Here is a 23607-nt window from a genome sequence, read left to right as displayed (position 1 = left end):
GTGCACTGTATATGAAACAACTGGATTTTGGAACTTGGTTTTATGCAATGACTTTATTGAAATATTGTGTACAATTATGTTCAGGCTCTGTGTATAAGGCGTATACGGAAACATAAATGCATTTTGTGTTTAGACTTGTGTCCCATCCCCAAGATGCTATGCGTCATTAGGTCAACAGTCTATAGGTTGGCCACGATTGATTGATACACAATAGGTTGACACATGAAATATGTTGACAGCAGCAAAAGGTTGACATGTGAATGTTTGACATGGAAAAAGATCGACAGGAGTTTTTCATGATTTTGTTACCGGGTATAGAGGGAGAATAGAATTGTGTGATGAGCGCAATGAGGTACGCAGATGGGATGCAACCATACTTACCTACTTTTGATTTCACCTCTCCGGGAAAATCCCGGAGAGGCAACACGTCAGAGGGGCGGGGGCAAAGCTGACATCACTTGGCCCTGACCCCAATGCCAAAAACGCAATGAATCGCTGGCCGCGGAGAGGGGGTGGGGCTTAAATGCTGCTAAATACCACGATCGCATAATTTAAGCCCCGTCTCCTCACCACGGACCCGCGATCTATGGTAATTAAACCGGCGGGCAAGGGGGAGTGGGGCCTATCACTAGAAAGTGGGAGACTTGCCCAGCTTCCCGGGGGCCGGGAGAAGGACCCGATTTTCGGGAGGCTCCCGGCCATTCCGGGAGGGTAGGCAAACCTGGATGCAACACGTTCATATGGTGTCAATGTCGACACCTGCTGACATAGACAGCAATAAACATGAAAAAGCCATGTCAATCAAGATATCTCATTATGGCATGCAACTATTTCAAACTGCAGAAAAAATCTGCAATCCAAAATACTTCTGGTCCCAGCATTTCGGATATAGGAGACTCTGATTATAAAAGAAAGTGCTTAGAACTATCTTCAAACTAACAAAAATGTAAAAATTGGTATCATCTCCTGCTTGATGGACCTGACAGAAGGTGGATTTTGTTAGCCAACACCTAAAAAAAATCCATTACAAGAACTGAAATTTTGACTTTGATGCTATGAAATCTACATGAATAAATTGTGCACTTTTATTGGCAAAGTCCAGTGTTTATATTGTCAACAACAGCTTTGACTAAGAGGAAACATTGTTCACAGATTTATCTTGAGACTAAAATGTAAACTAATGCTGCTTTCGCATTGCCTAAACGTTTAAGACCCGATATTTTGAAACGGTATTTAAAACGGGTCTGAACAACTAAAACCCCTTTCACACTGCATGTTGTAAACGGTATATTACTGGTCAATTACTGTTTTTGTACCTTTCACGTTGAACCCGTTGTGAAAGGTACAAAAACGGTAATTCACCAGTAATATACCATCCATTACCTGGTACCTGGCCTGCGCCCCCCCTCCCCTGATACTAGGCAGTGGGTACCGTACGCCCACTCCCCTCCCCTGGTACCTGGCAGCTGGTACCCCTGCTGGAACCACAAGTCCCAGCATGCGGGGCATTAAAGGGCCCGCTGGCACTTTTAGTTCCACAGTATTAAAAATAGTAAAATAAACACACTGACACAAATTGAAAATAAAACTTTATTTCATCCAAAGCCCATACATACTGATACTTACCTATCTTGAGCCCATAGGTAGGTCCCCGGGTCCGGTGTCCTTGGGCTCTGGGATCCGGGCAATTTGCTTAGTGGGCTATTCTGCGTAGGAAAATCGCATTGCATCGCATGGGCCATTTTAAGTGACATGCGATGCGATTTTCCTATATAATTTATTCACTGCTCTCTGAGCCCCCGGTGGTTCGCATCGCATGTCATCGCACCTCCCGCAAAATCACATGCGATCGCATGCGATTTTATAGGGTGTGCGATGCCATGACATTACCTATCCTATAATATGATTGTATAACATACAATGCTGTTTTAGGCCCCCCCCCCAATATCCACGCCACCCCGAAGCGTGGCGAGCAGAGCGCATCCTCTGACATTTTCATTAACCCACTATCCACGTCGGCCAGTGGCGTAACTAGAATATTTGTGCCTCCCCCCGCCAATATCGGCAGCGCCGTCCCCCTCGCCCTCCCACCCACCTTCCCAGGTGAAGTTAAAACACCCCCCTTACCCCTCCGCATGCCGACGCCGCATTCAGGCGGAGATCTTCTCCTGGCTCCGTCTCCTCCTGCAGTTCTATAATGACCATCACAAAATGGCTGCCCCCTAACAGCAGACAGTTTTTAAGGATGCTAGAGGAGGCCCGCCCAGCCATTTTCTGATAGTTATTTTTCATTAGAACTGCAGGAGGAGACTGAGCCAGGACAAGATCTGTGCTGCGGCCAGGACCCTGAATGTGGTGGCGGCGGCATGCGGAAGGGTAAGGGGGGGGTGTAAATTTACTTGGGTGGGTGGGAGATCTAGGTAGTAAGTTGTAACTAAAGCCCCGCAGATCGGCGCCCACAGTCCCACAGCGCCTTCCCGCCACCGCGGGGGCTGCGGGGCTATAGTTACAGTATGCCACTGACGTCGATGTGGAGATGATTTGATATAGTGTGCACTATAATATACAGTATTACTCAATCAGTCACTAACTGCAGGAGTAATTCCAAAGGACTGGAAAAGAGTGAATGTTGTACCACTGCACAAAAGTGGAAGCAAGGAAGACCAGAAACCCTCACAGCAGTATTAGGGAAATTGATGAAAACACTCTTAAAATAAAGTGTGGTAGATTAACTTACATCCAGAAATGTGCAGGTTCTCAATCAGGATGGATTTACTCAGTGGAGATCATGTCAAACAAACCTTATTAACTTTTTTAACTGGATGACTACAGTAATAGGGGCTGTTGATATAGCTTATCTAGACTTTAATAAGGCTTTTGACACTTTCTAATATTGAAGACTACTAAATAAAATCAAAAGTATGGTATTAGATACTAAGATGGTTTAATGGATAATACCTTGGTTGCAGGATAGAAACAGAAAGTTGTAGTGAAGGGAGTGCATTCACAGGAGGGAAATGTTAGGAGTGGAGTACCTCAGAGATATAAATTTGGTCCAGTGCTTTGTAATCTTTATTGCTGACATTGCAAATGGTATTGAAGGGAAAGTATGTCAATTTTCATGATGACACAATGGATGTTTCTTGTCTGCCATCAAATTCTAATTTCTACATTTCTATGTAACCTTACTAAGATGGAGTGTAGAGGGTTATACTAAACAAAAAAGAAATACTGTTGGCTCAAAGTATATTGTAATGTATGATTATCACATGGAAAGGACAAATATTTAACCATTCTGCCAAAATTGACACATTCATAGTCAGCTGAGTATGAGAACATTATAATGATAAATAATTAATATACAGATAGAGCACAGCTCATTCTTGCGGGGCTGGTGATAGAATTGCCATCCCCTGCCAGCCGTCAGAAGGGGGCGCGTGTGTACGAGATGCTCGCGCGCCCCATCCGATGGAGCTCGTCAGTCCCCACCGCCTCACCATACCCCCCTAACCTGAAGCGGACATGAGCAGGGTCACTCCGCTGAGTGACTGGGACACAAATGCATGCAGCTGAGTGACCGCCAAGTGACTGGGTCGTCTAATGGAGTCCCTCTCTGCCAGCACTTACCAGTGGGGACAATCTTGCGAGCGCTGGCAGTGAATGAGAGGGGATCCATCTGTAGTACATATGAAGGGTAAAGCCATCCAAACCCATCTATTGATGCCTCTTTCTTCCACCTCTGGTGTAACCTGACAAAGGGGAAAACCATTGGCCGGGTCTGTGTACTATAGCTGGCTACTGTCATACATTTCTTCACTCTTTACATGGGGGATGGCCTTTAAGCTCTATGGCATGGATGCTGCCCATTTAGGACTTCCATGATGGTTTCTATCTCCAGGAGCTCTTTAATTCTCCTCCTCAATGGTAAAGGCAATGGGATGATAATGTGGCCTACTTGGATTTTCAGGGTGACTTGACCACTCATGCATCGTTGCCCCTAAAGCCAATCAAAGATTATTGCATCTAATATTAGCAAGCAGGAGGCTGAACAGGCAGTCCAATGGTAAATGAACATTGAAGAGCTCCTGAAGACAGAAGACACTGTGAAAATCCTGAATGGACAGCCATTAAATAGCACTGAAAGCCTGACACCCTTTAGATGAAGAATGAGAAAGAAGCTTTGGAAGTCCTGGATGGGTTGTTGCCATGCAAACAAGCTTAATAGTCACCAAACCCAGGTAGAAGATGTCATGGAAGTTCTAGGGGAGGTGGCAGTCATGCAAAAGAGCTAATTGGCCATGACCTCACGCTCTGTAAAACAAGTTGAATGCGGGGGGGGGGGGTGGGTACCACTTTTAAAGCTTGCACTGGGTACCAAAACCAATAGTTATGTCTTTGGCTCCCACTCTCATCTTCCATCATAACAGAAAACACAACTTTGATAAATGAAAAACATTAGAAACTGCTCCACTTCATATACTGTAGACAACACACTCCGACACTCAAACACAGGATTGGCCTGCAGGTGTAAATGGGAATCCTCAATGGGCCTCACTGTCTGAGGGCCATTCTTCTAGAAGTTAGGTTGCAAATTATGCATTCTTCCTCTACATTGGAACTACCATATATGAATTTGGAGGCTTGGTTGATTTCCAAGAAAATGAAGCCAATAGTAGACCTCCTGCCAATAAAAGTGAGTGATCCTAACACACATACAGATGGAGCACCTCTAAGCCAGCGCTAGCAATCGTCAGATTCCCTTAGCTGGCGATCGCTGGTGGAGAGGTGCTCCATCTGATGGGGATATGCTAATCTCTCACACGCTCGCGAATCCCAGTCACTCAGCAGTGGGGAGCGGAATCCTTTCCTGTCTCCACTTCAGGGAGATAGGCAGTGCTAGGGGGGAGTGCGGAGGGCTACGGTGAGACGGGAGAGAGGTGGGGAGGCAGCTTATGGTGGCAGAGATATCCATTGGAATGGGCCACACAAGCATCTTGAGCGCATGCAACCTTTCCAGTGGATGGCGGCAGTTGGCGATTCTGAATGTTCTTCCATTTATAACGGGGCCTTATTATTTGCATGCTGACATTGTCCTCTCTAATAGTTGACTAAGTCTCTCTTTGGTAGTTGGTCACACCCCCTCTGATGGTCATGACTCAAACTAACAAAGTCCCCACAGTCACAAATAATGCCCAAACTCAAAATGATAAAGGAAATAAAGCAGGGTTTGCCGAACTTGTCCTCAAGATCTACCAACAGTTCATGTATTTCAGGCAACCTGTGGATCTTTGAATGAATGCAGCAGTTTTGAAAAAGTTTAGTACACAGTTAATAATAACTGCAGCTGTGCACCAGCTAGGTGGTCTGGGAAATGTGACAGTTAGTAATGACTACAGCTGTGCATCAGTTAGGTAATACGGAAAACATGGACTGTTGATATATTTCGAGGACCTGTTTGGCCACCTCTTATAAACATTTGCAGTGACAAGCTTGTATGCACTGATGCCGGGTTCTCATGCCCATGAAGTTGCTGTGTACACACATCACCTGTATACCCAGCTTAAAAATAGCACCTGATTATGTCACATTTATTTATCATATGTCTGCCAAAAGTGATACAATCATGGTCAGCTGAGTAGGAGAACATTGTAATTAGATCAAATGACTCACAAGGTACATTTAAAGAGAAATGTCATTCTACATATAAATAGAAGAGCCAGGCATTACATATAAAGAGAAGGCTACAGCTACAGATCAGAGACCCTTTGACAGAAGAAAAGAGGATGGAAACCAGACCTGACCTGAAGTATTACCATGTGCACGGGATGGATTCCAGGGATCACCTGAACTCTTATTTTGAGGCAGACAGTGTGTTCAGAGATGAGACCGTGGTGTTTATTATGGAGAAGATGCACAGCGCATTAGCAACAGGTGCGTATTCAGTATAAATTTTGGTACTTGTGTACTAGCACGGCGCCCATCGCATTGCAGACCATAAGGCATGCGATGGTATGCGATGCGATGTTACGTGATGGTGGCCGATATTATACAATTTTAAATACATAAAGTTATACGCGTCCCCTCGCTCTCCAAGCTTCAGACTCGCTGCGCTCGCCACACTAAATAAAATCAACTCCACGCCGACGTGGATAGTGGGGGTATGAAAAGGTCGTAGGGCGCGTACTGCCGCCCCTCGCGGGCTCGCTGCGCTCGCCACACTTCGAGTTGGCGTTCATAGTGGGGGTGGCGGGGGGTGCATTTAACATTGTAAGCCCCCATTAGTGCTTATACAATTAAACATCGTATAGGGGGCTTATATGTCGTGCGACCTAATATTGTGGACGCCGTGATAATAAACAAGTTCCAAATTGTTTCCTTAGATAGATATATACAATGTATGTTATACACACATGGGTAGGTATTTTGCCAATGTTATTCAAAAGTTTATTTTATGTCCACAATGTCGGTATGTTATAAGGTGTTACAATATGATTGCGTGTGATTTTGCACATACGGTGTAAAATTAAATGCATATATTAATGTATGGGACTTGTGTACTAGCACGGCGCCCACGATATTTGGTCGCACACCATATAATCGCATCGCATGCCATACACCCGATGCACTGCGATGTGATGCGATTTAAAATTGTATAAGCCCTCTATACGACTCGTTGCATCGCATTGCATACCATCGCATGCCTTATGGTCTGCGATGCGATGGGCGCCGTGCTAGTACACAAGCACCTAATGTATTAATGGACCCCCAGCTGAAGTTAATTTAATGTTGACGCTTGTGATAAGAGGAGGCAACTGACTGCCACTAGACCAGCACGAAGTCGACGATGAAATGCGTTGGGTTGTGCGCCTATTGTCGTCACCTGAAGGAAGGAGTTTGAGTGTAACCGGTTCCAACAATCTAGTGTTTGCAACCTTTCTAATGCTATTTTGATAGCGGTGTCTTATACCGCTGTATGTGGCATGTGATTCCGTCTTATTGTTTGTGTGTACTTGTATAAATCTTTTTTAATGGATACATGCACAATGAAGCACTATATATATATATATATATAAATATATATATATATATATATATATATATATATAGCGTGCATGTAATATCGCACCAGCTCCACTTAAAGCAGAATTGACCGTGCCAGGTCCAGATGTATAGACTCACAGATATCCAAGATCACTTGGAGTAACTAGCACCAGTCCAATTGAAAGAAATCAATATATGTTTAATGTCCAAAGACAAAAAATCCGATCACAGTGGGGTGTAGATAGACAACTGGAGCAAAATGGTACTGCGCAAAAACAATGACAGGCTGCTGGCTGTGAAGTCCAAACCCCAAGAAACCGCCTTCCCAGATGACGGTCAATTCGAAGCAATGGAGGTGAGTATCACAAGGATACAAGTGGGATCAGACTTCAATGCCAGCGCTCTCTAAGATGTATCTACCACACCTCCCTTAGGATGAAGTGGCGATCCTCTTCTCCAAATTAGGATGTGCCAGAGAACGGTAATCAAGGATCCTGTGTTGCACTTCCAATCCTCACCAGTTCAATACCATAGATGGTGTACCATATAGGAAGAAGGGAGAAGTATATAGTGCAACACCACTTATTTATTTAAGCATACATGACATACAAATCAAAAATATAAAACAGATCCAGGAGTGAAGGAGAATGAGTGGAGTTTTTACCAGAATAGGTGGAGAACCTGGCAAAAAGTTCTCTTATAAGGCATGAGCGGTGACAGATGTAAACCCGGGTGGTCACTGCATCAGTCCAGGCAAGAGATGACTCCGTTCTCCAAAACAACCAGTCCAAAAACAGTGCAGCTGCTCCGACGCGTTTCGGACACCAATGTGTCCTTTTTCAAGGAGTGTAGCTGCATACATGATTCCCCCCTATTTGTAGTGGAGATAGTTCCCAAATGGCCAATCAGCGGAAGCTGCCATTCCCCCTGGCGCAGACTTCCGGTAACGGCCGGCGACTTCCGGTCGCGGCCTCGTGTATGTGCATTCATGCCCCACTTCCGGAATCGGACGGAGACTTCCTGTTTGCGGTGTAGCGCTAGTATGCCCCACTTCCGGAAACGAGTGCATCAGACCACGTTTAGCCGATTCGCAGATTCCACGTGTTCTATCAGGAGTTTGTTTACGTCTCCATGGTGATTTATACATCGGGTCAAATGTGGCGCTCCCGAGATGTATATGAATCAATTCACTCCGGAGGTCATACGGGTCCATTCATATGATAAAGTTCAGAATGGGATCGTAAACCTTATATATATCACTACAATAGTGGAAATGATATAGATTAGAACAAGATAAAAACACAATGAATATAAACATATATAAAATCCTTACCACATATGGACACACTGGATATATTTAAATTTAAAAACAAGAAAAAACAATATAAAAGGTAGATAATAAGTGGATATATAAAATATTATAAAAACCATTTGACTTCAAAATCTGCATTCAGACCTTTAGGTTTGAGGGTATCAAATTTATATATTTGTCTCATTTCCTCTTTGGCAAGACATGTCCCAATATTTTTGTTCCTGGGACCGGTCTGGGCGATCTTTATGCCAAAAAACTTTAGGATACCAGTGGTGGAGGACTTATGTACCATTTTAAAATGTTGGGAAAGGGAATGGGTTTCTAACCCTTTTTTAATATTGTTGAGATGTTCACTAAGTCTGATTTTAAAAGGGCGGGAGGTTCGTCCAATATAAAATTTATGGCAAGAGCACTCAATTCCATACACTATATTCCTAGTGTTGCACGTGATGAAATCATTCAAAGTGCATTTGATTCCATTGATAGTTATGTCAGAGATTTTGCTAGTGCCATTGCTATTGACCTCTCTACATGCTTTGCACATACCACACCTATGGAAGCCCTTGGTGAGTATTCTGCCTGGACGTTTAACTATCGGAAGGGAACTACTAACAACTTTGTTTTTTATACTAGGAGCCCTTCTATAAATAAAACTAGGACGAGGAGGTAGATGTTCACCCAGAATGGGGTCATGTTTTAGAATGTCCCAATTTTTTTTGAAAGAGTGTTCAATAGTTTTATACTGGGCATTATAGCCAGTAATAAAGGACATTTTGAAGTCTTTCTTCTGGACATCTTCCTGGACCTTGGTTCCCAATAATTCATCTCTCTCTACTAACCCGACATCAGAAACTATTGAGTTAATTTTGGTAGGGTTATAACCACTTGAAACTAATTTTCTTGCCATAACATCGGCCTGTTCTTTAAACGTTTCCTTTTTTGTGCAATTTCGTCTCAGGCGCTTGAGTTGCCCCCCCGGAATGGCATCAAGCCAGTTTTGATGGTGACAACTAGACTTGTGAATGTAAGAATGAGTGTCGGTGGGTTTTGAGAATGTTTTGGTGTCCCACTTGTCTTCTCCTTTCTCAATGGTTATATCAAGGAAATCCACCGATGTCTTGCTTACATTAAAAGTCAGTTCAATATTGCATTCATTATTATTTAAAAACATACAAAAATTGTTAAGATCCTCCTCAGTGCCCCTCCAGAAAAATAAAATGTCATCAATATAACGTACCCATGACACCAGGTTCTCCCCGAGCCCCGACCAACACCAAACATGGGCCTGCTCCCACTTACCCATGAAGATGTTGGCGTAGCTGGGGGCGAACCTGGTGCCCATGGCAGTCCCCACTTTTTGGATGTAAAAACTTGATTCAAAAGTAAAATAATTATTATGAAGAATAAAATCCACCCCTTCAGTTAAAAATTCCTGTAAGTCAGTTTCCAGAGTACTGCATCTGAGATAGTCTTTTACTGACTGTATACCAATTCGATGATCAATGATGGTATATAGGGATTTTACATCCGCTGTGACGATCCACATATCTTCTTCACATGGAATAGTCATTAAAATATTTAAAAGATCTTTAGTATCTTTCAAGTGGGATCGATTAGTTAAAACAAGGGGCTGGAGATAAAAGTCAATGAATTCCGATAAATTAGATGTAATAGAATTAGTCCCAGAAACAATCGGTCTCCCCGGGGGATGGGTAAGACTTTTATGAATCTTGGGGAGAAGGTATATCACCGGAATGGTGGGTTCTTCATTTAATAAAAATTTGACCTCAGTTTCCTTTAAAGTGCCCTTTTCTTTATATTTGGTAAGTAAAGCAGAGAGGTCTCTATGTATCCTCTCTGTCGGGTCTGTACGAATTTTCTGATAGGTGTTGGTATCCCCTATTTGACTCAGAACTTCTTTTATGTACCATTCTCTTTCTAAAATAACGATTCCCCCCCCCTTATCCGCTGGCTTAATAACGATCTCATTGTTATCCTTCAGCGCCTTCAGTGCATTTCGCTCCTTCATAGTTAGATTATATTTGCTTCCTCGGACATTGATTTTCCTGATATCCTCCTGGACCAATTGGGAGAAGGTTTCAATGTAATTACCTTTAATATGAGCAGGGTAAAAGATTGATTTAGGTATAAATCTGTCAATGGTCACGTCAGGTAGAGTCTCCTCTGGTCCTTTTTGTAAGAAGAATTTCTTTATACAAAGTTTGCGGACAAATTTGTGAATGTCCACAAGGTGTCAAATGTATTTATGTTAGAGGTGGGGGCATACTTTAGACCTTTGTTAAGAACAGATAATTCGCAGGGAGTTAGAACATAAGAACTTAGATTAAAGATTTTAATTGGACCTGTTTCCAGGTTATCTACCATATTTTTAGGTTTTTTTGTTCTAGTGCGTGCCTTTTTTCTAGTTTTTTTGGGCTTTCTGTTTCGTTTGTGAGTGCCAGCCCTTTTGCCTCTTTTTGTAGGTCCTTTAAGGTTAACTAACGATTTGTTCTTGTTTGATCTATGGTTTCCCCTAAAAAATGCACCCTGTTAAGATCCCTTCTCAGGGGAAGATACTTATTCTGTGTGGGTAGAGGACTCTCACGGTTAGTACTGGAGTGATCTCTTTCTACATGAAACCTTCGATTAGTTGGTCGGGGTAGTTCATGCTGATATCTCTCTCTATCTTCCGTCTTTCTTCTATTTCTCTGATCATTCTCTCGGTGGGGTCTTCTGTCTAAACTTTCTTCCCTTCTGTATCTTCTTTGTCTCACTGTTGTTTCAGTTCTCCAATTGTCATTATTGGTTCTATGGTCTTCGGGTCTGTCATCCCTCCATTTATTAGGCCTATATCTAAATTCCCTTTGGGGGCTTTTATGGCGTCTGGGTGTGATCTCTCTCTGATAGTACCTATCCTTTTTAATATAGGGTTTTCTAGGGTTTTTTGGGATATTACGGAGGGGAGGGGGAAATTCTTCTTCTCCTCCTGTACCTTTGGACTCTCTCATGTCCCTTAGAAATTTTCTCACTTTCCTATCGATGAGGGTATTCTCTATTTTACGTACATTCCCTAAAGTTCTTGTTTCCGCATCCTTAAATTCCTGATTATCGGTAAAGGGTTGAACAAGATCTTTGGACTTAGTTATTTCTAACTCTAATCTTTTTAATTCATTTTTTCGTTCAGAGATAATCAATTCAATCAATCTGAAGGAACATCCCTCAAGGATCTTATCCCATTTATCCCTGAATTCGTCACTCGCACTCTCAAAAGATGCCGTTTTATTTATTCTTAGGCCTTTTGGAATAATATGGTGGGAGAGGTACCTCTCCAGGGTTACTGTCTCCCACCATATTTTGGTTTCTTTTATGAGGGTCTGTTCTAGATTTCTCATGACAGTATCTAGACTTATATCTAAAATGTCAATTCTTTCTTCATCTTTGAATATATTTTCCAAAAGAGTATTCCTACGGTCTCTGTATGAGAACATGTTTTGCAGCAAGAACACAGAAGCCCCAGTTGAAACAGGGAAGCAAAGCAATTCACAGTGGGGTGTAGATAGACAACTGGAGCAAAATGGTACTGCGCAAAAACAATGACAGGCTGCTGGCTGTGAAGTCCAAACCCCAAGAAACCGCCTTCCCAGATGACGGTCAATTCGAAGCAATGGAGGTGAGTATCACAAGGATACAAGTGGGATCAGACTTCAATGCCAGCGCTCTCTAAGATGTATCTACCACACCTCCCTTAGGATGAAGTGGCGATCCTCTTCTCCGAATTAGGATGTGCCAGAGAACGGTAATCAAGGATCCTGTGTTGCACTTCCAATCCTCACCAGTTCAATACCATAGATGGTGTACCATATAGGAAGAAGGGAGAAGTATATAGTGCAACACCACTTATTTATTTAAGCATACATGACATACAAATCAAAAATATAAAACAGATCCAGGAGTGAAGGAGAATGAGTGGAGTTTTTACCAGAATAGGTGGAGAACCTGGCAAAAAGTTCTCTTATAAGGCATGAGCGGTGACAGATGTAAACCCGGGTGGTCACTGCATCAGTCCAGGCAAGAGATGACTCCGTTCTCCAAAACAACCAGTCCAAAAACAGTGCAGCTGCTCCGACGCGTTTCGGACACCAATGTGTCCTTTTTCAAGGAGTGTAGCTGCATACATGATTCCCCCCTATTTGTAGTGGAGATAGTTCCCAAATGGCCAACTATGAAGGAGCGAAATGCACTGAAGGCGCTGAAGGATAACAATGAGATCGTTATTAAGCCAGCGGATAAGGGGGGGGGAATCGTTATTTTAGAAAGAGAATGGTACATAAAAGAAGTTCTGAGTCAAATAGGGGATACCAACACCTATCAGAAAATTCGTACAGACCCGACAGAGAGGATACATAGAGACCTCTCTGCTTTACTTACCAAATATAAAGAAAAGGGCACTTTAAAGGAAACTGAGGTCAAATTTTTATTAAATGAAGAACCCACCATTCCGGTGATATACCTTCTCCCCAAGATTCATAAAAGTCTTACCCATCCCCCGGGGAGACCGATTGTTTCTGGGACTAATTCTATTACATCTAATTTATCGGAATTCATTGACTTTTATCTCCAGCCCCTTGTTTTAACTAATCGATCCCACTTGAAAGATACTAAAGATCTTTTAAATATTTTAATGACTATTCCATGTGAAGAAGATATGTGGATCGTCACAGCGGATGTAAAATCCCTATATACCATCATTGATCATCGAATTGGTATACAGTCAGTAAAAGACTATCTCAGATGCAGTACTCTGGAAACTGACTTACAGGAATTTTTAACTGAAGGGGTGGATTTTATTCTTCATAATAATTATTTTACTTTTGAATCAAGTTTTTACATCCAAAAAGTGGGGACTGCCATGGGCACCAGGTTCGCCCCCAGCTACGCCAACATCTTCATGGGTAAGTGGGAGCAGGCCCATGTTTGGTGTTGGTCGGGGCTCGGGGAGAACCTGGTGTCATGGGTACGTTATATTGATGACATTTTATTTTTCTGGAGGGGCACTGAGGAGGATCTTAACAATTTTTGTATGTTTTTAAATAATAATGAATGCAATATTGAACTGACTTTTAATGTAAGCAAGACATCGGTGGATTTCCTTGATATAACCATTGAGAAAGGAGAAGACAAGTGGGACACCAAAACATTCTCAAAACCCACCGACACTCATTCTTACATTCACAAGTCTAGTTGTCACCATCAAAACTGGCTTGATGCCATTCCGGGGGGGCAACTCAAGCGCCTGAGACGAAATTGCACAAAAAAGGAAACGTTTAAAGAACAGGCCGATGTTATGGCAAGAAAATTTGTTTCAAGTGGTTATAACCCTACCAAAATTAACTCAATAGTTTCTGATGTCGGGTTAGTAGAGAGAGATGAATTATTGGGAACCAAGGTCCAGGAAGATGTCCAGAAGAAAGACTTCAAAATGTCCTTTATTACTGGCTATAATGCCCAGTATAAAACTATTGAACACTCTTTCAAAAAAAATTGGGACATTCTAAAACATGACCCCATTCTGGGTGAACATCTACCTCCTTGTCCTAGTTTTATTTATAGAAGGGCTCCTAGTATAAAAAACAAAGTTGTTAGTAGTTCCCTTCCGATAGTTAAACGTCCAGGCAGAATACTCACCAAGGGCTTCCATAGGTGTGGTATGTGCAAAGCATGTAGAGAGGTCAATAGCAATGGCACTAGCAAAATCTCTGACATAACTATCAATGGAATCAAATGCACTTTGAATGATTTCATCACGTGCAACACTAGGAATAAAGTGTATGGAATTGAGTGCTCTTGCCATAAATTTTATATTGGACGAACCTCCCGCCCTTTTAAAATCAGACTTAGTGAACATCTCAACAATATTAAAAAAGGGTTAGAAACCCATTCCCTTTCCCAACATTTTAAAATGGTACATAAGTCCTCCACCACTGGTATCCTAAAGTTTTTTGGCATAAAGATCGCCCAGACCGGTCCCAGGAACAAAAATATTGGGACATGTCTTGCCAAAGAGGAAATGAGACAAATATATAAATTTGATACCCTCAAACCTGAAGGTCTGAATGCAGATTTTGAAGTCAAATGGTTTTTATAATATTTTATATATCCACTTATTATCTACCTTTTATATTGTTTTTTCTTGTTTTTAAATTTAAATATATCCAGTGTGTCCATATGTGGTAAGGATTTTATATATGTTTATATTCATTGTGTTTTTATCTTGTTCTAATCTATATCATTTCCACTATTGTAGTGATATATATAAGGTTTACGATCCCATTCTGAACTTTATCATATGAATGGACCCGTATGACCTCCGGAGTGAATTGATTCATATACATCTCGGGAGCGCCACATTTGACCCGATGTATAAATCACCATGGAGACGTAAACAAACTCCTGATAGAACACGTGGAATCTGCGAATCGGCTAAACGTGGTCTGATGCACTCGTTTCCGGAAGTGGGGCATACTAGCGCTACACCGCAAACAGGAAGTCTCCGTCCGATTCCGGAAGTGGGGCATGAATGCACATACACGAGGCCGCGACCGGAAGTCGCCGGCCGTTACCGGAAGTCTGCGCCAGGGGGAATGGCAGCTTCCGCTGATTGGCCATTTGGGAACTATCTCCACTACAAATAGGGGGGAATCATGTATGCAGCTACACTCCTTGAAAAAGGACACATTGGTGTCCGAAACGCGTCGGAGCAGCTGCACTGTTTTTGGACTGGTTGTTTTGGAGAACGGAGTCATCTCTTGCCTGGACTGATGCAGTGACCACCCGGGTTTACATCTGTCACCGCTCATGCCTTATAAGAGAACTTTTTGCCAGGTTCTCCACCTATTCTGGTAAAAACTCCACTCATTCTCCTTCACTCCTGGATCTGTTTTATATTTTTGATTTGTATGTCATGTATGCTTAAATAAATAAGTGGTGTTGCACTATATACTTCTCCCTTCTTCCTATATGGTACACCATCTATGGTATTGAACTGGTGAGGATTGGAAGTGCAACACAGGATCCTTAAAAAATCCGATCAGCCATGATCATGTCAGTAAAAACATAATAAACAACCAGCAGGCATAAATGAGGCTATAGTTAGCATTCTCAGCCGGTAGTGACAGCGTCTCCTCGACGGCCATTTCGGTGCCTCTGCAACCCTCTTGATAAAGGTGCAGAGGCACCGAAACGTAATATATATATATATAGCTATCCAAATAAGGGACGTCACTCCGGGTCTTTTATGCAGAAAAACATAGTTTACTAAGTGCCTACGGCATTTCGGTCCAAGCCCGTCTTCAGGACATACTCAGTTAAACATTTACAAGTGGCATACAGTTATACATTTGTGTAGCTTACCCATCCCGGTGCTGCCCGCTCACGCATCCGCCCACCGGCGTGTTCTCCGTCTCACTTCCGGGTCTTCCTCCCGGAAATGACGTGACACCGTCTGGGGGTCATCATATTGGACGGGCAACACTGCGATGCACTCTATAGTGTATCTGAAAAATAAACAAAAGTGACATGATCATTGCTGATGTGCCCTCTCTTCTTCTCTACATTACTATATCTATGTGCAATTCTTAAAATATAATAAATACAAACGGGCTCATTCACGTATTTGATCATTAACCTCTGCTGTGAAATAATCATCTCTTGGGTGCAATATCTATAGTGATCACTAGATGGCACTGGTGCTCTTCTTATGCTGCATGTTATATCAGTCTTGGCCTCATATTAAACAATATTTCTCAATGGACAAACTGAATAAAACATTTTTTAACATGAAATTACATATGTACATATCAACTATCTATACAAAAAAACCCTATATATCAATCTAATTACATATCTATTTGTCAATAAACGTCAATGGTGGTGAATCCCCCCACCAAAGGGGGTACACATGCAGGGCCTCCCTGCGTCTGGGCTCTGCTTAAGTCCACAAATATTGTGGACTAGCATTGCCCGGACAGTCCGCCCTGTTTTGCGTCTCCCCTTTGTGACATGTATAGCAAAATCTGTGCAAAATCGTTGTCAGCTGTCATGTTGCTAAATATTAAAAAATGTGTGTGTATCTCCAGAATCTGTTCTCTCGTGTGTGCTAAAGTATTTTTGTATATTGGCAGTGTCACTCTCATGCACTTCTTGCTTGCTCCTCTTTTTACTTCTAATATTATACACCCATTTCTGTGCACCAGGTCTATATTGGTTGCTCCTTCATTGTTTATTGCCTACTGTCGGCTATTATGAACTTAGTGCTTCTCTACCTGGGTTGCACTCTGGATTTATATGGATTTATGCTGAAGGGGTCTCCTAAATTTGACTTAATCCTGGTGGATCTTTCTACCTCATTATGTGAAATTATCTCACCAGTACCAGAGTTACAAGAAGCATCCATAGTAGATTGCTTCATTAAGCCCATGTGGGCTGACTGTATTGAGCTTGTGTATCCACTTGCTCTCCATACAAAGCAACTGCTTGTCCCTGTCTCCTCCTCTTAAGGAGGCTGGGATGTGGTCTATCATCTGGTACCTCAGTGCCGCGATGCTGTGTTTAGCTACGGCAAAATGCAGAGCTACTGCTTGTTCGCTAGTCCCACTGATCAAGGCGGCCCTGGGGATTAGTGATAAAAAGCCCACGGAGGCTTGAAACGTTGGTCACAAGCCAGGTTTCCTGTCTAATTTATTCATCGTCTGTGAGTACCGCCGTCTACTAAGTTATACATCACACTTGCCGGTCCGGTTTGGTGCATCTGAGCGGGCACCCGACTGACACTGCACTAGCAGTTGCATTTCTTGGAGTGCCGCACCTATGCAATTACCTATATATATATAATTATAAATATATGAAATCCTGCCCATGGGCATGACTGAACGCATTCCAAGCTGCGCACACAGGGGAAATACATTCTGAATCACTCACCATTGAATGGATTCCACACTGTTTACAAACGCTGAGTAAGTCTAGACTTTCTCAGCGCAGTGAAGGCCATAAAGCAGAGGAGGCCACTGATAACATAAGCGGCCCTCCCTTCCAGTGGCCTTGGGATCACCTGCATTTTCTGGGGCATTCCCAGTAAATTCTGCATTACTGCCCCCAAATGGCCGTAGGATGTTTATTACCCTGTGTAGGGACAGCGAAGGCTTCAATAGATCCATTTGGAACAGATGGCTTTCACATGCTCACAGCAAACTGCACGCATTCACAGTCATCTGATATTCAGCCGGGCATGCAGATCTGAACTAGACCCATTGCCTCAGCAGAATACATACAGCTAAATGGCTAACCCGCAATAATGATGCTACTGTAGCATTGAAGCTGCCGAGAGTTGGGATTCCGGCATTTGCATTCTCATCTTCCGGCACCAGTCTTGTAGCCGCAGTCAGTATTCTAACTACCAGCATCCCATACATTAGGGTATTAACTCAATCCTGTCTCAGCAAGTGCTTTAGAGCCACCTGTGTCTCCTTCAAACCATCATGGCATGTGGTTTTGATTGGCACTCACCATCTGCAACACTTATTAAATAATGTGATGCCTAACTGCCACTGGAAATTGTGGGGCCCAGGACTGGCAAATAGGCAGCTGCCACTCACTATGAGTCCCATGGAGGCTTGGAGGTGAGAGCAATAGAGGGAGATGGTAGAGAGATACAGAAGGAATAAGTGGAAGAGAAAAAGTGGCGGAATAAGTGCAGGCAGGAGAGAGAGAATTGGGGCAAATAAGAGAGAGAGAGAGTGTGAGAGAGAGAAAACCGAGATGAGATAGATGGAAATGGGAGAGAGTGTATGAGAGAGAATGAAAATGTGGAAATGGGATAGCGTGTGTGCGTGTGCGTGTGTGTGTGAGAGCGAGAGAGAGAGGGGGGGGGGATAGGTGGATATATAGAATGGGTGTGTGTGAGAAAGTGAGAGAAATACAGAGAGAATAAATAGGAAGAAATGTGAATGTGAATGTGTTCGAGCAGTGGTGTAACTATAGAGGGTGCAGGGGATGCAATTGACATGGGGCCTGGCAGCTTGAGGGGCCCACAGGCATCCTTTCACCCTCTTAAATGTTTTAATATAGTGATGTGCGGGCAGTGGTTGTGCCGCTGTCCTGTGCCCATCGTTAGCAGTGAAATGTAAGTGCTGTTATACCCAGAGGGATCCTCTGCACTATTGGCACCAGTGAGCAGAAGGAGGAGCCCCAGTGCTGCTACACTGAACAAGGAGCCCCGGCACTGGTTAGCTGAACCAGGAGCCTAGTTACCTCTAAACTGAATGAGGAGGCCTCAGAGCTGCTAAACTACCAGGAGCCCCAGCATCCAGGGAGCAGAGGAAGGCCCCATTGCCATAGACACAAGCACCGATTGCACTGTTTCTCTCCTCCTCCTCCACCCCTACCCCTCTCCTCCTCTACTCGTGCCCCTCTCCTCCTCTGCCACCCCTCACATCTTTTACTTCACCTCTACTGCCCCTCACCTCCTCTACCAATCCTCTCTCCTCCTGTACCCTTCCCTCTCCTCCTCTGCTGCCCCTCTCCTACTCTACCCCCTTTCTCATTCTTTATTCTCTCCTCTCCTGGAACCCCCCTCCTCTCCTCCATCTTATCTTGTATTCCCCTCCAATGTTCGCTCTAATTTTACTAAGGCTCTGTGCGGCAAAAGATATTGGCTGTGCAACTTTGGAAGGAAATGTAAAATGTTGTGCGTCACATAACGTTATAAAGGCCTAGTAAACTAATACTGTTTTCAGACCGCAAAACCCGTGTCCAACCCTGCATTTTGAACACGGGTTTGTCCTTGTGAAGAGCCGTGTCAGACTCTTAAAATACCCCTTTCACACTGCACTTCAACCCGGGTTTTCTTAGGATTGGTGCTTACACACTGAACCCGTGTCCGGCCTGCAAAACCTATGTGTGTCATTAAAAATTGACTTTTTTCATTGCTCACAATAATGATGTCACAAAGGAAATAAAAGTAAGGGGCGGAGATTGTTCACAGCATTGCAGCAGCAGCAGCATGGCAGACTTCTCTGACCTCATGGATGTTTGTGCTTTGATTCTGTGTGATTCAGGTGTTAGCATGCAGCATAGTGTCACACTATGCAACATGCTGTACACTTATTTCATGCTGAGGAAAAGTGCACAGTTTTGGGCAGAGAGGAACAAGGAGAGATGCCTTTATTTGCGCAGGAGGAGAGCATTTATCTAGTCTACTATGTCGTCCGCACTACATCTGAACACGGCATCAGCCCGAACATTGTGGGCCAGAGACCGGAGTCATGGGCAAGCTTTCATGCTAGCTGTGGAATCTTTCCAAGATGAACAGTGGATGGCTCATTTTCGGATGTCACGTGGCACGTTTAAACACCTCCTGGATGTACTGACCCCTGCACTCACTATGCAGACCACCAACTACAGGAGACCCATTGAGCCAAGCAGGAGGCTAGCCATCGCCTTGTGGTGGTATGCTACACCTGGGGAGTACCGCACACTGTCCTGCTTGTTTGGAGTTGGGATCTCTACAGTCTGCAGCATAGTCTACCAAGTCACACGGGCAATACTGGATACTCTCCATCTCCCTTCCAAAGGGACAGCGCCTAGAGGACACCATCCAAGGGGCCTAGAGGACACTATCCAAGGGTTCCACAGACGGGGGTAGCCACAGTGTGCTGGGGCCATTGATGAGACACATATCCCTATTATTGCACCCCGTGACAGCCCGGCAGACTATTACAACAGAAAGGGGTGGCATTCCATCGTTTTACAAGCAGTCGTGGATCACCAGTACTGGTAAGTTTGTTTTTGCAGTGTGTGTTTTATATTATGTGCATTGAGACCATTTTTCTAAACTAAACATACATTCCTTTTAGCTTAACTGATGTGTTCATTGGGTGGCCAGGCAGAGCATATGACTCCAGAGTCCTTGCCAATTCAGACATTTTCCAACTAGCGGAGGAAAAGCAAGGTGGCTGGCTGTTCTCAAGAGAGGTAAGAAATAACACATTTGTCAAGTTGTGGGGGAGACCAGGAGTGAGCCATAAGCGGACCTCCACTTACTGATGAACTACACATACTGCCATGCTTTGACTTACATTAGGTCATACTAAAACTGGTGCAAGGAATGCTTGTATGTGTAGTTCACCAACATCTGTAGGGTAACTAATAATATACCACTATGGTGTAGGCCAGTGGTTCACAACCTCAGTCCTCAAGGACCCCCAACATGCACTGTTGGGGGTCCTTGAGGACCGAGGTTGAGAAACACTGGTGTAGGCAATTTTTCGACGTTACAAATACTTATCTTTTACTCTCTGTTTACAGAAATCAAAGATTATTGATGGGGTTGAGATACCAGTGCATATTATTGGCGATGCGGCCTACCCTTTACGCCTCTGGTTGATGAAGGGCTTCACGCAACATGTGCAGTTGAGCCCTCAACAAATTGCCTTCACCCACACCTTGAGCTCTGCTAGGATGGTCGTGGAGAATGTGTTTGGCAGATTAAAAGGACGTTGGCGCTGCGTCATGAAGAGAAATTATGTGGACCTTATGATTATGCCTGATGTTGTCGCAGCTTGTTGTGTACTGCACAACATATGTGAGGCTCGTAATGAGCAATTTCTCCCTGAGTGGGCTGTACAGGACTCTCCACTTGAGTACACCTCTGTGGATTCTGCAGAGTATGTTGGGGATGATAGCGGGAATGCAGAACAGATCCGCTCTGCTTTAATGGTGAATCTTCCTTCACTACTGTCATCATAAATGCAAATACAAAGTTGTGGTTTAAATATTAAAACAGGTTTATTCATGTTCAAGCAGTGTACCTGTTTAAAATTGTGTACTTCAACACACGCTAAAACTTTCAAAAACTTTGGTGTAAACATTTATGTTAACATTTACAGGTGAACACACAAACAGTATAGTGAAAGGAGCATCTTTGCAACCTAAAAACATTCCTTGTTCTGGCAAGTGAAACTACAACTATAAAAAGTGCTGTTTACATATTTAAAACTGTAGTAATATAAAAACAAAGTGCCGAGTTGGGATAAGTTCCTGTACACAGGAGGGTGAGCATGGTCATAGAACGGGCCAGGGTTATATTGGGGGTAGGGTTGATTTGGGTAGTGAGGTGCCTGTTGTATTTGTGGAACTGAAGAATGCCCTTGTTTGCGACTGGTGAGTATTCGCTCAAGGAATGTCATCTGGAACTGATGGGCATTTCTTTGCAGTAACTCTGCGTCCCTGCTTTGACGCTTCTGTATGGCTATCAACTGTGTCAAAAACGCATTTTGCATAGCATCCTGTGCCTTGAGAAATCTATCTAGGCGAGCATCTTCTTGTGCGGACATTGCTGCGTCCATTTCCTGCAATTTTTCGCCAATGACATTGGCCATAACTCTGGCCATTTGTTCGTTTTTATTCACTCGCTTTCTTCTTGGAGGAACAGAATATACTAGACAAATCATCAGCGTAAAATTTTATTACCTTAGCAGTGGAGATAGCAAACGCGTGCGAGTGGTATTCGTCCACCTGCACAATAACAACACTGCAAAAGATTTAAAAAAAAATTAAATAAAGGATGATGGAAACATTTTCTGTTGGAATATTTATTTTCTTTGGGTGTCAGTGTGTGTGTGTATATATGTATGTGTGTGTGTGTGTGTGTGTATATATATATATATATATATATATATATATATATATATATATATATATATATACGCACACACACCCCCCCCCAAAAAAACACGTTATTTTTTAAAAGTGTATGTTTATGTGCGTGTGTGTGTGTATATATATATATATATATATATATATATATATATATATGTGCTTGCACACACATACCCCCCCCCCCAAAAAAAATTACACCAACTTTTTAAGTACTTGTGGGTGTAAGTCTGTCTGTCTGTCTGTGTGTATGTGTATGTATACACACACACTCACTATAAAATAAATAGTGGCACCACATATTTTTTTTATACATTAGTACTTACGGTTGCTGCGCAATGGTGGGGTCTGGGTATTTGGAGGTGGCGTGGCTCCAGCCAATGTGGCTCCAGATGCCATTCAGGCTACGGCCTGTGTCTATTCTGCCGATTCAACAGTCGCAACGATACTGTCATCATGGCCCCCAGGATGTTGGTCCATGGTGTCTGCCGGGTCATCATCTATTAACAGTGGCGACGATGGACAAGAGTCTGCAACGCTGCTGTTGTCATGGTCCTTCTCAGAAGCCTGGCTGCTTTGCGCAGCTAAATTGGACGACAGCCTGACTGGTGTGGCTAATGCTGTGCATACAAAAACACCTGCACACTGGTCATAGTGTTTCCAATCTAGGCATGCCGCACCACTTTTGTGTCTGTTGTGGTCGTGTACCTTCATGAAATGTTTCCGCAGCGCCTTGAGCTTATTGACCACCTGTTGCTGTGTCCTTTTGTAGCCACGGGATGCCAATACCATCGCAATATTTTTGTAGACCACAACGTCCTTTACGGTTCCAGTGATTTGTCTGCGGATCTCCTCCTCACCCCTTATGTTGAGCAATTCCCTCACCTCCTTATCTGTCCAGAGAGAGGACTTATTGCTGTAAAGCAGGCTGTAGAAGTGTGGAATACACACTGGACAAGTGTGGATTGCAGGCTGTAGAAGTGTGGAGCAATAGGCTTCCAAAGTGGGGAACAGCAGGCTGTTAAAGTGCGGAGCGCAGGCTGGGATGGTACCTGTATCGCGTGGTCCGCAGCTTCAGCGTGCTGCTTGTTGGTTTCCGGGGTCAGACTGCTGACCTCACAGGAATCCACCAATAGCGGCATTTCATAAACAGCAGTGTCGGATGACACGGGTCGGGGCCTTTCTGACCGCACAGAAACACGTGTTAGAGCCGTGTTCAACCCTGGTGAAGACCAGGGTTGAAAAGCCGTGTTGCTCAACACGGGTTTTCTGAGTGTGGCGCTTTCATACCGCACCTTCACCCGTGTTTAAGCCCCGCGAACACGGCAATAACCTATGTTCACAGTGCGGTCTGAAAGCGGTATAAATGGTTAATTTTAATAATTACAATAATTAACAGACACTGTATAATGCCACACTGATTGAGCCAAAATGTACATAATTCCACACGGATTGAGCCAACATTCACATAATGGTACACAAATGAAGCCAAGATTAACAATATGCTCCATAAACATGGACATTGCGCGCTGGAAAACGTTCAT

This window comes from Crinia signifera, chromosome 19 (genome assembly GCF_055691185.1).
Source record: "Crinia signifera chromosome 19, ASM5569118v1, whole genome shotgun sequence".
Lineage (NCBI taxonomy): Eukaryota > Metazoa > Chordata > Amphibia > Anura > Myobatrachidae > Crinia > Crinia signifera.
This window is presented reverse-complemented; position numbering follows the sequence as displayed.